Raw genomic sequence first — 11,334 nt, 5'->3', positions numbered from 1 at the left:
AACAGCGATTATTTGAAGGAGGCTTCTGGGGCCCATATTGAAGATACGGGAATTCACTTATTATTTGGGAGCACAATTTTCATTCTCTCCTGATGGGAGAGGCTACCACCTGTCAGAGTGGGTATTATGGAAGTTTTCTGCAAGTTTTTGCATCCATTTTTGCCTAAAGGATGAGGTTTATGTTTTTTTTTTTTTTAACATCCAGTTCTGTCTAGGTACCCCTTGAGGGAAGCACTCAAAGTGTAAAGCTCACATAACTTTATTGGTTCCACTAAGATACAGCTTTATTAAACCATGATGATTAAGATTAGGAGGGTTTTTTTTTCTTTTTCTGGGATCTGACAGATACACAGATCTTAGTTCGATCCACATTATCAATGTTAAGAATACCGTTTCTTAACAATGTGATTCTTGTCAAGTTATTGAATATTATGAGCTCTGATTTCCTCAGCTCTAAACTGAAAATAATGGTATTGACCTCATGGTATCTTAAATTAAAGGAGAGAGTTTACCAAGTCCTATACTTATTAAAGTCCCAAAGCACCTAGGTTACCATGTCACCACCAATAATGTACGACCACAGTAGGAATAGATATGTGAAGTACTGTTTTCCCTGTGGAGGACTTGCTGCCTCCTTTAAAGAGTGGTTATCTAGCTGGATGTGGTGGTAAATGCCTGTAATCCAGCACTTAGGAGACTGAGGCAGGAGTATCACCGTGAGTTCAAGGTCAGCCTGGGCTACCTAGTGAGTTTGAGGCCCACCTGAAGGACATAGCAACAGTGTGAGACACTCTGTTTGGAAAAATGCAAAAACAAAAAGAGAAAGAAAAAGAAAGGGAAAAAAAAAGTGGTAATCCAAGGGTAGGTAATAGCATGTAATTCTGTAGGAATTATTAAGAAATAAGGGTTTATCTTTACTTACAAATGCTAGAACTATTCTTTGGAGGGAGTATCTATTGTGGTTGAGCTACATCAGTGAGTATCCATATGGGGCTTTAAAGTTCAGTGATTAGATACGCAAAAATCACATAGTGTAAAGAAATCAAAGTGCAGGTAATAAAGAGCTCCGTGGAGCACTGTACTCGGGTTAAGATAACCACATCCCAGCTGCAGCTTTGTGGGGCTTACAAACCTTATCAGGTATTCACACTTGTTATCCTTACTTCATCCTCTTCCTACCCTAACGCCTCCAGCTCCTTTTCCAGGCCTCTGAAAGTGCTATTTTAGCTACCAATGCTGTGTTTTTTCCTATCCTGTTAGTTTGTTTTGGGAAACATGATCAATATACTTGGGGACTACAAGGAAGCGTCCTCCAAGCCCTTGAATGGGAGGCTATGAGGAGAGATAGGCCAGCTGTACTATTGCATGCCTCTAGCAGCTTCTGCTCAGATAGTCCAGTAATGAGTTGGCCCTGCAGAGAAAGCCTGAAGTTCCAGTGGTGGGCATCAATGTAGATCTGCAAACTTCCCTGAAGACTGACATGAGGAGGGATGATTTTCCATCTTGGGAAGGCTGTGCCTCATTTTCAGAGCAACCGAGTCAGTGATCTGTCATGTTTCAGCACCAGATCTGTAAGGTGGAGGTTCAGTGGTCTCTAGTGGTGGCACTTTAAGTAGAAAGTCCCCAGGCTGTGGGAGATGTCAGGGGACTCCCTACATCTTGTCTTGAGCCCAAATTTTGAGAGATGTTTTCTTTATGTGTCATTGTTATATTTGACTTTATATGTTTCACAGCACAAAATAATTATTGTTCTATTTAACCTAAAAACAAATTTATAATTCTTTTAAGTAGAGATACCTAAATTCAACTCCTAAAGCCTGTAAGTTATTTCCATAACCCATGATGTAAAAATTATACCCATTTTTTACCATTTTTAAGTGGACAGGTCAGCAGTATTAAATACATTCATATTGCAGCATAACTATCATTAATAGCCACATCCAGAGTCCAGACTTGATCTGGCACAGTAAGAGGATCACTGAGGATTACATTTTTAAAAACCTATATAGTGATTCTTTTCTATTTGGGCACCTTTTTAGTCTAGTTGGCCTTTCTATAGCAGAATATGAGAAATCAGGTAATTTTAAAAATAAAAACATGTATCATAATTCAGGAAGCTAAGAAATCCAGCATCAAGGTGTCAGCATCTACTAACGCTTTCTTGCTGTTGGCTCACATGGATGGTAAAGGGTAGAGATATCCAGGGTGGGGAGCTAATGGCACCATTGTTGTAATGAAAACTGAGTTTTTAATCCCATGGATTTTGAGAAGAAACATTCAGACCTAGCAGCCAATCTTCCAATTTATTTGTAGGCCCTGGGCGACACTTGCTGGAAGTGTACTGTGTGATTTTAGTTTCCTTTTCTACTCCCTTAAGGAAATCCAGGCATCATTCCTCTCTCCTTCGCTGGCTGTGGGTAAAACAATACCCATAGATTAGAAACAACCAGTAACGGTGGGACTGCTCCCCATGCTGTGCTCAAGAAGCATTTCTTCCTAAAAGGACTCAAGATGTTGGGGAGGGGGCAGCAAAAACTAGGAGACATTGCAATTATATAGAAAACCTGAGTGTTTATTATTTTTAATTTTGGCTTAGAAGTCGTGAATGCTTTGAGTGTAAGAAAAATTGTTTACACGGTTTTGTTCACCTGTCTCTTGAGAACTGCATGCTATACATTCCATCAGTTGTGGCTAAATGCAAAGAGATCTGGACTGTCAGCACCGAGATGTACTTGGGATTCTAGTCCATAAACATTGAAATTCAGTCACTCTAAAGCTATTGTGGCTTGGACTTGTGTTTTCTTGTGTTCAGTGATGGGACCATTTTTTAACAAAGCGTGCTGTCATGTGAACCGGCTGAACATAGTGCCCTGAAAATCTTTAATAAATTATAACTGGATTTATGGGCTCTGCTCAAGGCTATGGTAGATTGGCTGAGTTGAAAAGAAATGGGATATATCCATCTAAAAGGTCTACTGGGTCTTAGGTATTAAGGAAAAGAAATTCATGAGTGGAAGCCACTTATTTTTTTAAACCACTTTATAGACTGCATGCTTTACGTGGAGAACAATCACTAAAATTGGATAATCCTATCACATTAAAGTGACATGTTGTTCGTTCACTTAAGATAACATCCTCAGTGTATCACAATTTACCTTCTGGAAAATCATAGTGAGAGAACTCTCAATGTAAGCCTTACACTTAAAACAGGAAAACATCAATGCAACCTTAGGTGGGTGGCCTTGTTTGATATGTGGCACCTCTAACTTAAGAGCTGATATTTCATAGCTTTGTTTTTGGCTAATGTTTTCCAGGGTGGTTCCTGTGCTCGTTAGGAAGAAATCACTGTGAATAAAATGTCAGATCTTTCTTTGAGCTCAACCACTTCTAGTGGTTATTATTTTTTATTAATTTTTATCAATTTTTTGGGATCTTCCACATTTGTTTATAAATAAACCTCTTGTGAGCACTGATTTATGAATGAAGATGACTGAGAATTATGTTATAAACTGAAGAGCAGAGTTTCCTGAAATTTGGGGGAAAAGTGTTAGCAAAAGTGGTGGTTTGATAATCACTATTTGATGACTGAAATTTTTAATGGGAAGGTCAGAAACTCTCGTTAGGTATATTGGGCATGCATTTTGGATAAGAAGTTATGTGGGCTTAATTCTTAATTGAGTGAGGATGACATGCACTGTGGCTCTCTTTTGGACGTGAAATCTCTCTTCCACATCTCTTGTGGGTGTGGCTGATTCCTAACGTGTGTGAGCCATCTGTGGTCACTGAACTCGAGGGTTCAGTTTAAGCTGCTTAAACCAGGGTTAGAACCAGTTCCACTGTTCACCCAATGACTAATGTTTCTGAAGGAAAACAAAGATGATTTTATCCAAAAGAAGACAATTTTCTTCTCTAGTTTCCTCTTCCAGAGGATTACTGAACTGGCCAGAACTTACTAACTGATTTTGCTCTGGAAGAGTATCTGATAGCCAGCTCCTGTCTGCAGGCAGGAACACTGCTTTGCTGCTTTGAGAAGTATGTGTGATATTTCCACCTACCTGGAAGCCCATGTTTTAATCAGTTTTCTGTAACTATAGCAAGACAAGGTAATCGAATTATGTAGAGAGAAGATTTTTTTGGCTCACATGATTGATGCTGCTGTTTTGGGCTTGTGGTAAGGCAGTGCATCGTGGCGGTCGTGTGTACGGGAACAAAGTCACTCCCATCACGAACTACAGCAGAGTGGAAGAGAAAGGGTCACCCACCCCACGGTCTAGGGACCTCTCACTGGGTTCACCTCTCAGAGATTCCACCACCTATCAACAGTATTAACTTCAGGTCAAGCCTTTAACATTCAAGATCCAAACTAGAGTGCATTTTATTCTGATGAGTTTTTGTGAAGGTTCTGTGTCAAGTCAAAAGCCAACAAAAGAGCAATCTCCAATGAATGACCTGCCACTGTCTTTCTGTCCTGTGGAATCAAGTTACAAAATGAATCTGGACATTTATGAGGTGGTATCTTAATACCAGAAGCAGTCTCATATTGTATGGCACTGCTTTTAGGGGTCTCCTGGCAATCTGTCAAACAGGTGACTACTTCCTTATGCAAGTGCTAGGAAGATCACTTTCAAAGAGAGGAGATGCACACTAGTTCCTCTGCCTACAATACCCTTACCTACTTGTCAGTTTACAAAATTCTCATATCTTTCAAACCAAGCTTAAGTGTTCTTGTCATCACCTGTTAGTGTAGAGTTATTCCCCCTTGGACCTTTTTTATTTAGTCTTTACTGCATTGTAATATCCTTCACAGCTTAACAAAGAGCTGTTGGTTTCCTCTAATTTAGCAACTATACAAAGTGCTTCAATGGCGAATCTTCAAAGCCAACTCATTATCTTTATTTTATAGATGTGGAAACAGGTAGAGTATTAAAGATAGTTAATATCCGAGATAGAGTAAAAATACCAAATAAGTTATTAGAAGAAATTACTATTATGTGTTATGTTTTGAACTAAAGTTCCTTTGAGGTAGAGGCATACTTATTTCTCTGTTTAGTCCTAAGGCTAAAGGGCTTAATAGGTGCTGAATAAATCTTGCTGAAAGTTGTGAGTGATTCGCCAGCTGGTCTGAATCCCCCTAAGAATTTACACTGGGCAAAGGTGACTCATGAAGTTTTTCATGTTTTAAAAGGTTTTCTAGTTGTAGCAGTGAGACATGTCCATCGAAGAAAATTAGGGTAATACAGAATATATGTACTACATCATTTTTATAGTCACCTGGTACCTAAAGTTAATGATTTTCCCCAGTCTGTTCCTCACCAGTTTTTATCCTGAGTGCATGAGTCCTAACACAGCATGAGCAAATCCTCTCTATGACCATGTAATCAGGTTACCCTGGAGCAGCCAGCATCTTGACCCTGGGCGTATGAAGAACAGAAACGGGCATAAAGGAAGAATTGTGAGAAGCATGGTGGCTGTAGACCTTCTGCGAGAAAGGGTTCAGAGATCTTGTCTCCAGTCCAGTCCATTTCTCCTTCCTGCTTTATGGATGAGAATGACCTTGGAGGAAGGAGAGCTGCCCTGCGAGTGCAAAGAACAGCCTTGGCTGCAGCCCAGCTCCACTGCCAGGGCTCGGAGGAGAGGGCCCTCTGACGTCTCTTGAATGATTTAGCTTTATCGCCTATTGTCTGTCTCTCCAAATTGCCCGCAGGATGAATGTCCCCGCCAGAACCCATGCAGAGGACACCAGCTTCCCAAGTACCTCACATGATGCGGATGCTCTCTGTCTATGAAACATCCTTCAAATTGACCGTTAATGGAAGCTGTATCTTGCACCTTACAAAGAGGAAATTACACTGCATTAGAAGGTCTGCACTCTGGCGTAAGCAGTGAATTAGATGAGGGATATAGGCTGGGATGGTTTCCTGCTGGGCCCAATACTCAATTTATTTTCATTTACATTAATGTCTCTACATCTCTGACTGCACAGACATTAAACTGTTAAAGGCAAGCAGTTCCCAATTGCTTGACACAAATAGAATGTTTAATGAATAATAATAAAAAAGAAGCCTATGAACAAAACAAATATGCAAAATTGCGAGAGTGTTAATCAACCTTTTCCACTGTGTGGGGCAGGATAAATTTCTCCTGTCTTCTCTGTCTTCCATCCTCCCTCTCTTCCTCTCCCCTTTTTCTCCCTCCTAGTTTTCTTTGAAAAGACAAAACACGTACATTTAAGTGGAATAAAATAGAGTAGTAAAGTACAGGTAGTACAACTAATGAAGTGCTTAGATGAGAAAATTTTACCTGAAAGATTCAAGGATGGTACTAAAGAAAAAAGAAAGGAAACCTCAGCTTCCTTTAGTTCCCAGTGTCCAGATGTAGGGATAAAATCCTGGAAAGAAAAGCAATAGCTATTTATTTTTCTCTTCTTTGTTCTATAATTTAATTATGATTTCTGTTGTTTATATGCTCTTTCTATTCAAGTTCACAAAGATTAAAATGATATTGGATAGATGTTTCTTTTCCTGTCTCTCTGCTTTGTACAATCTTTCCTTTTTCCTCCTTTTAAAATTGACATATTTAACTATAAAGTAAAGGGTTTCACAGTGACATTTATAGACACGGATATATAATGTACTGGTCATATCTACCTTCCTTTTTTACCTTTTCTCATCCTGTCTTTTGGTCCACTTTCCAATTCCCTAGTAGCCCCTCTCCTACTTTCAGGCTTTTTGTTTTCTGTTTTTTAGATTTGGCATATGAGAGAATGCATGATGTCTTCTACTTTTTTTTTTTTTTTGTCTTTTTCTTTTTTATCGGTACTGGGGATCGAACTCATGACTGCCTGCTTGCGAGGCAGGCGCTTATGCCGCTGAGCTAAATCCCCAGCCCCCTCATGATGTCTTCTAATTCTATCCATTTTCCCGCAAATAATAGGATTACATTCTTCTTTAGGGCTGAGTAATACTTCATTATATTTATATGACACATTTTCTTTATCCATTCAGCTGTTGATGAATGTGTGCTTTTTTTTTTTTTTTTTTTTTGAGATAGGGTCTTGATATATGGTTCAGTTTGACCTTGAACTTGATATGTAGCCCAGGCTGGCCTTAACTGTCAGCAGTCCTCCTGCCTCAGCCACCCACGTGCTGGGGTTACAGGCATGCACCATCATGCCCAGCCTGAGTGTATGAATTTTGCTGTAATATCCTTTTGTGGGTTTCTCTTTTGCACGCTGACTTATTTACTTTGGCTAAACACCTGTGAGTGGTGTAGGCAGATCATATGACAGTTCTATTTTTTTGTCTTCTGAGCAAATTCTGCACTGTTTTTCATAGTGGCTGTATCAATTTATATTCCTACCAAGAGGGTCTAAGAGTTTCTTTCCTCCATATCCTTGCCAGTATTTGATACTTTTTGTTTCTCACCCTTTCTAACTGGGTAAAAGATGAAAGTTCTTGCATTTCTCTGATGAATAAAGATGTTCAGCACTTTTCAAATACTTATTGGCCACTTGCACTTCTTTTGAGAAGTATCTTTTTAGGCCCTTGTGCATTTTTGATTGGATTACTTGTTTTTTGAAATGTTTTTGGATATTCTAGACATTGTCTCCTGTCAGAAGTACAGCTGATAGAGATTTTCTTCCTTTTCTTGCATTCTGTGGCTGTCCCTTGGCTATCTTGATTCAGTCTTTTACAAAGCAAAGGGAGAAGGATGAAGACTCCTTGAAAGGAATGAAGATGCAGGATGCATTAGCTTCCAGCAGCTGCTGTAACAGCTCACCACAGATTTGGCTTAGTGGCTCGGAACGACACAGTTTTATTCTCTTTTACTTCTAGAGGCCAGAAGTCTGAGATGAATCTTCTGAGGCTAAAGTCAAACAGCAGTCAGGCCTGGCTATTTCTGCAGGCCTGAAAGACACTGGTGTCTCTGCCTTTGCCATCTTCTGCTGACCACAGGGCTTCTGGGGCTTGCACCTTCTCCCTCCACCTCCTGAGCACCTCTGGGCCATTGGACTTCTCATCCACCACTTTCTTTCCTTCTGCGGACTCCTGTGACTACATCAGACACTTCCACGGAGCTACTTTAACCTGCCCGTTTCAGACCCAAGTTAGCAAACATCTGCAAAGCCTGTTTACCCTCCCAAGATAATTTGTAGGGATTTGGGCTGGGAGGTGACGTCACTCCGCCCTCCACCTGGTTCTTTTATTTATTGATTGATTGATTGATACCAGGAATCAAACTCAGGCCCTTGTGCTTGTCAGGCAGGCAACTTGTGCTATATTCCTGGCCTTCCACACGATTCTTATATGAGATGAAACGTTGCACATAAACGGGGCAAGGAAAAGCAGAAAGTGAAGTTCTTCGCAGTGAGCAATCACAAAGCAAGTGTTGTGTGGGGCAGCCATTCAGTGCTACAGCTGTGTCTGTGTGGGTCACCAGCACTGTGAGGGGAGGAACAGAAACCAGCGTAGCCTGCTAAAAAACCCTAAATCACTACACACAGCAGTGAAAAGGCATCGGGTCTTCTCTTTTGAAATGTATAAAATCCCAGAAATTCAGCATATAATTATTACTATTTATTTGGCATGTCAGTTCTTCTTGTTAAAGGCTCTGGAAAGACAGAGAGTCCGGGCTGCACCTTGATTCAAAGGCAGCTGATTTTCTCCCACTTAGGACTCACATGTGCCATGAATAGTTTTTAAAAAAGCAAAAAAAGTTTAAATTATTATTTTTGTTGCAAAAATGCCACAGGTTATTAAAGGAACATCAGGAATGGATATAATCAGATCTCATCTATTATTAATGAGGTTCTGCCTTAATGTGATCATTATAGGCATGTGCCTTACACCTAGAAGCTAGCGTCTAACATAATAACACCCTGAAATAATAAGCTGCCAGCGTGGTATTTTTCTTTTGTGAAGGGTTATACCTACAGGGTTGCTTTTTCTTTTTCTTATAAGAGCAACAATAATAAACTGTAGCATTTGAGACAGAGACAGGTATAAGTTTTATTTGTCACATAATGGTTATTGCCTAACAACTTTACAGTTAAGATTTGCTGCAGAGCCAACACAATTTGAAAACTGTATTATTACTATTTGTAGTGATGATCTCAGAGCTAGAGAAAAAATTATGACTTTTATAACATCTACCGTGTGCATGTGTATATGAGACGAGACAAAGAGAGTGAGACAGAGACAGAATTCCAAGATGTAGTTATGCTTATATTTTAATTTACTAAGAAGTTAAAAGTATTTTTCTCAGGTGCCAGCCTTTTAATTTTAATCGCTTTCCTTCTCTGAGGCATGGTCAGAAAAGACATAGAGGCAGCCCTTGTGGATAGAGAGGAGCCACATCCTGAGTATTTGACTTCCAACAGCACCCTTTACACATACTTGCATGGAGGTTGCTCACAAAATCCTGTTTAATCCTTGCAGCAGCTGAATTCTATAGGGTACATTTACCTGGACAGCAGCTTAGGAAAATCTGTGTCAAGAATGACAGGGAGTCCAGACACGAGGTACCTGAAACAACAAATCAGTCGAGAAAGGTCTGTCACCCTTCACGGGCCATCCTACTGTTCTGTGGCTCTCTCTCTTCCCTGCCAGACTCCACCTCCTTGGAACGCACACTGCAGTGTGACTTGCGCTCCCGGTCTGCTTTGGGGCAGTACTACCATCTCTGCAAACCCTTAGCCTGGCTCTCTGGGCAGCATTGCATGCTCTTGGCTGGTTACTGCTTCCCGGGTCTGCCCTAGTTTGGCTTCTCCAGCACCGCGCTCTCCTGCTTCTCCTGCCATTCTTCCTTCCGATTAAGGAGAGGCGGGCTTGATTCTCACCTGCCCGCATGAGAGTCTGTTACAAGCCCCATTTTACTTGCTGCGTTTTCTGTTCTCACCACACCGTGTCCCCACCTATCCTTACAGATTTTCCTGTTTAATGATCTCCTCTTCCTCTGACTCCTTCAGTCTGGAGAGACTGCTTTACTTTAAAATCTCTAGGCTTTGTGCTTTCGCGTTTCACGATAAGAACTCCCTCCTCATTTTGATTCCCATTATCATTTTCTGGATGATTACAGTAAGTTTTTTTTTTTTTTTTTTTTTGAGACAGGATGTCTTTGTAGTTGAGCCTGGCCTTACACCGACTATACAGCCCAGGTTGGCCTTGAACTCACGGTGATTCTCTTGCCTCAGCCTCTCAAATGCTGCAATCACAGGTGTGCGCCACCACCCCTGGCTCTACAGTAACTTCTTAATTGTTCTTTTTGTCTCCAAAGCAGACTTCATTCTGCTGCTAGAGCTAACTTCTCACAACACTGGTGAAATCATGATACAGTGGTAGTACTATTTCACACAGTAGTTGCTTAGTAAATGTAACTTCTTTATTTTCTTAGCTTCAGTGACTTTATCTGGGAAATTAAAAGGTTTAGACTAGATAACTCTAATATCCAGTTTTGGTCTGATATTTTATATGTCTACAAGAAATAAAGATGGGATTTTTATTTGACTTTCATCTGCAAATTTTATTACTGGTGAATCTGGGCCTAGGGCTAGATAATGATCCTAGTATTTGAGGCTCATTCTTTATTCTAAAATGACTCTGTCCTATGAGGTTAACTTTGCCCCTATCAAGGTGTCTCAAAATCTAAAATCAGTGATGCTCAGAATATAAAATAGCTTCTACTGACAAATAGGAATCAGGGCTATTTTCTATTGTCACCTCATTTTTTTTTTTTTGTCTTTTTTGTTTTTATCGGTATCAGGGATCAAACTCACGACCGCACACTTGCAAGGAAGGCGCTTATGAGCTAAATCCCCATTCCTCAAGGTCACCTCATATTTAATTTAACTATTTAAAAATACCATCTTCTTATATATAAGATAGAGTTTAAAATAACTTTTAAGTTCACTTTTCATTGGGTAGTGTGGGTCCTTGCCTTAGTGATAATGGAAATTAAATCTGAGGCACAAATTTTCAGAAAAAAAGAGATTTAATTGGAAAGTAAGAGGAAATGGTGACTTTATCTGTAGAAGCTGACAAAGACCACGCTGGCCCTGGAACACAGGAAGGTAAAACAGAACAGAGCAGCCACTCCAGCCTGAGCCCACTCTGGCACACGGACAGGGACCTGGGGCCTCATGTAACAGGGCTGGGGTGGGCTCCTTTTCGTGGCTCTGGAGGAATTCTTATGATTTGAAGGACCATTTGGTGCTCATGAGGTGACTGACCCTGCTTGGGAAGGTCACCTCTGTGGTCTCAGAGGCTCTATTTCTTCTGGGACCAATGTGACCCCAGGTTCAGGACGGAGGATGGAGAATTTCGTGTGTCGCTCTCA

At 40.5% G+C, this 11,334-nt stretch overlaps 1 protein-coding gene across 1 annotated transcript in view; it reads left to right on the top strand.

The window, feature by feature from the left end:
• The window catches only part of Caap1 (caspase activity and apoptosis inhibitor 1), a 131,266-nt gene that overhangs the window by 95,555 nt on the left and 24,377 nt on the right, over positions 1 to 11,334 (top strand). The gene's annotated exons all lie outside the window — the stretch shown is intronic.

The sequence above is a fragment of the Cavia porcellus genome, unplaced genomic scaffold (genome assembly GCF_034190915.1).
Source record: "Cavia porcellus strain 051 isolate PalLab524CR breed Dunkin Hartley unplaced genomic scaffold, mCavPor4.1 scaffold_1, whole genome shotgun sequence".
Classification (NCBI taxonomy): Eukaryota; Metazoa; Chordata; class Mammalia; order Rodentia; family Caviidae; genus Cavia; species Cavia porcellus.
Note: the sequence above shows the minus strand (reverse complement) of the source record. Positions and strands in the feature narration are given on the sequence as shown.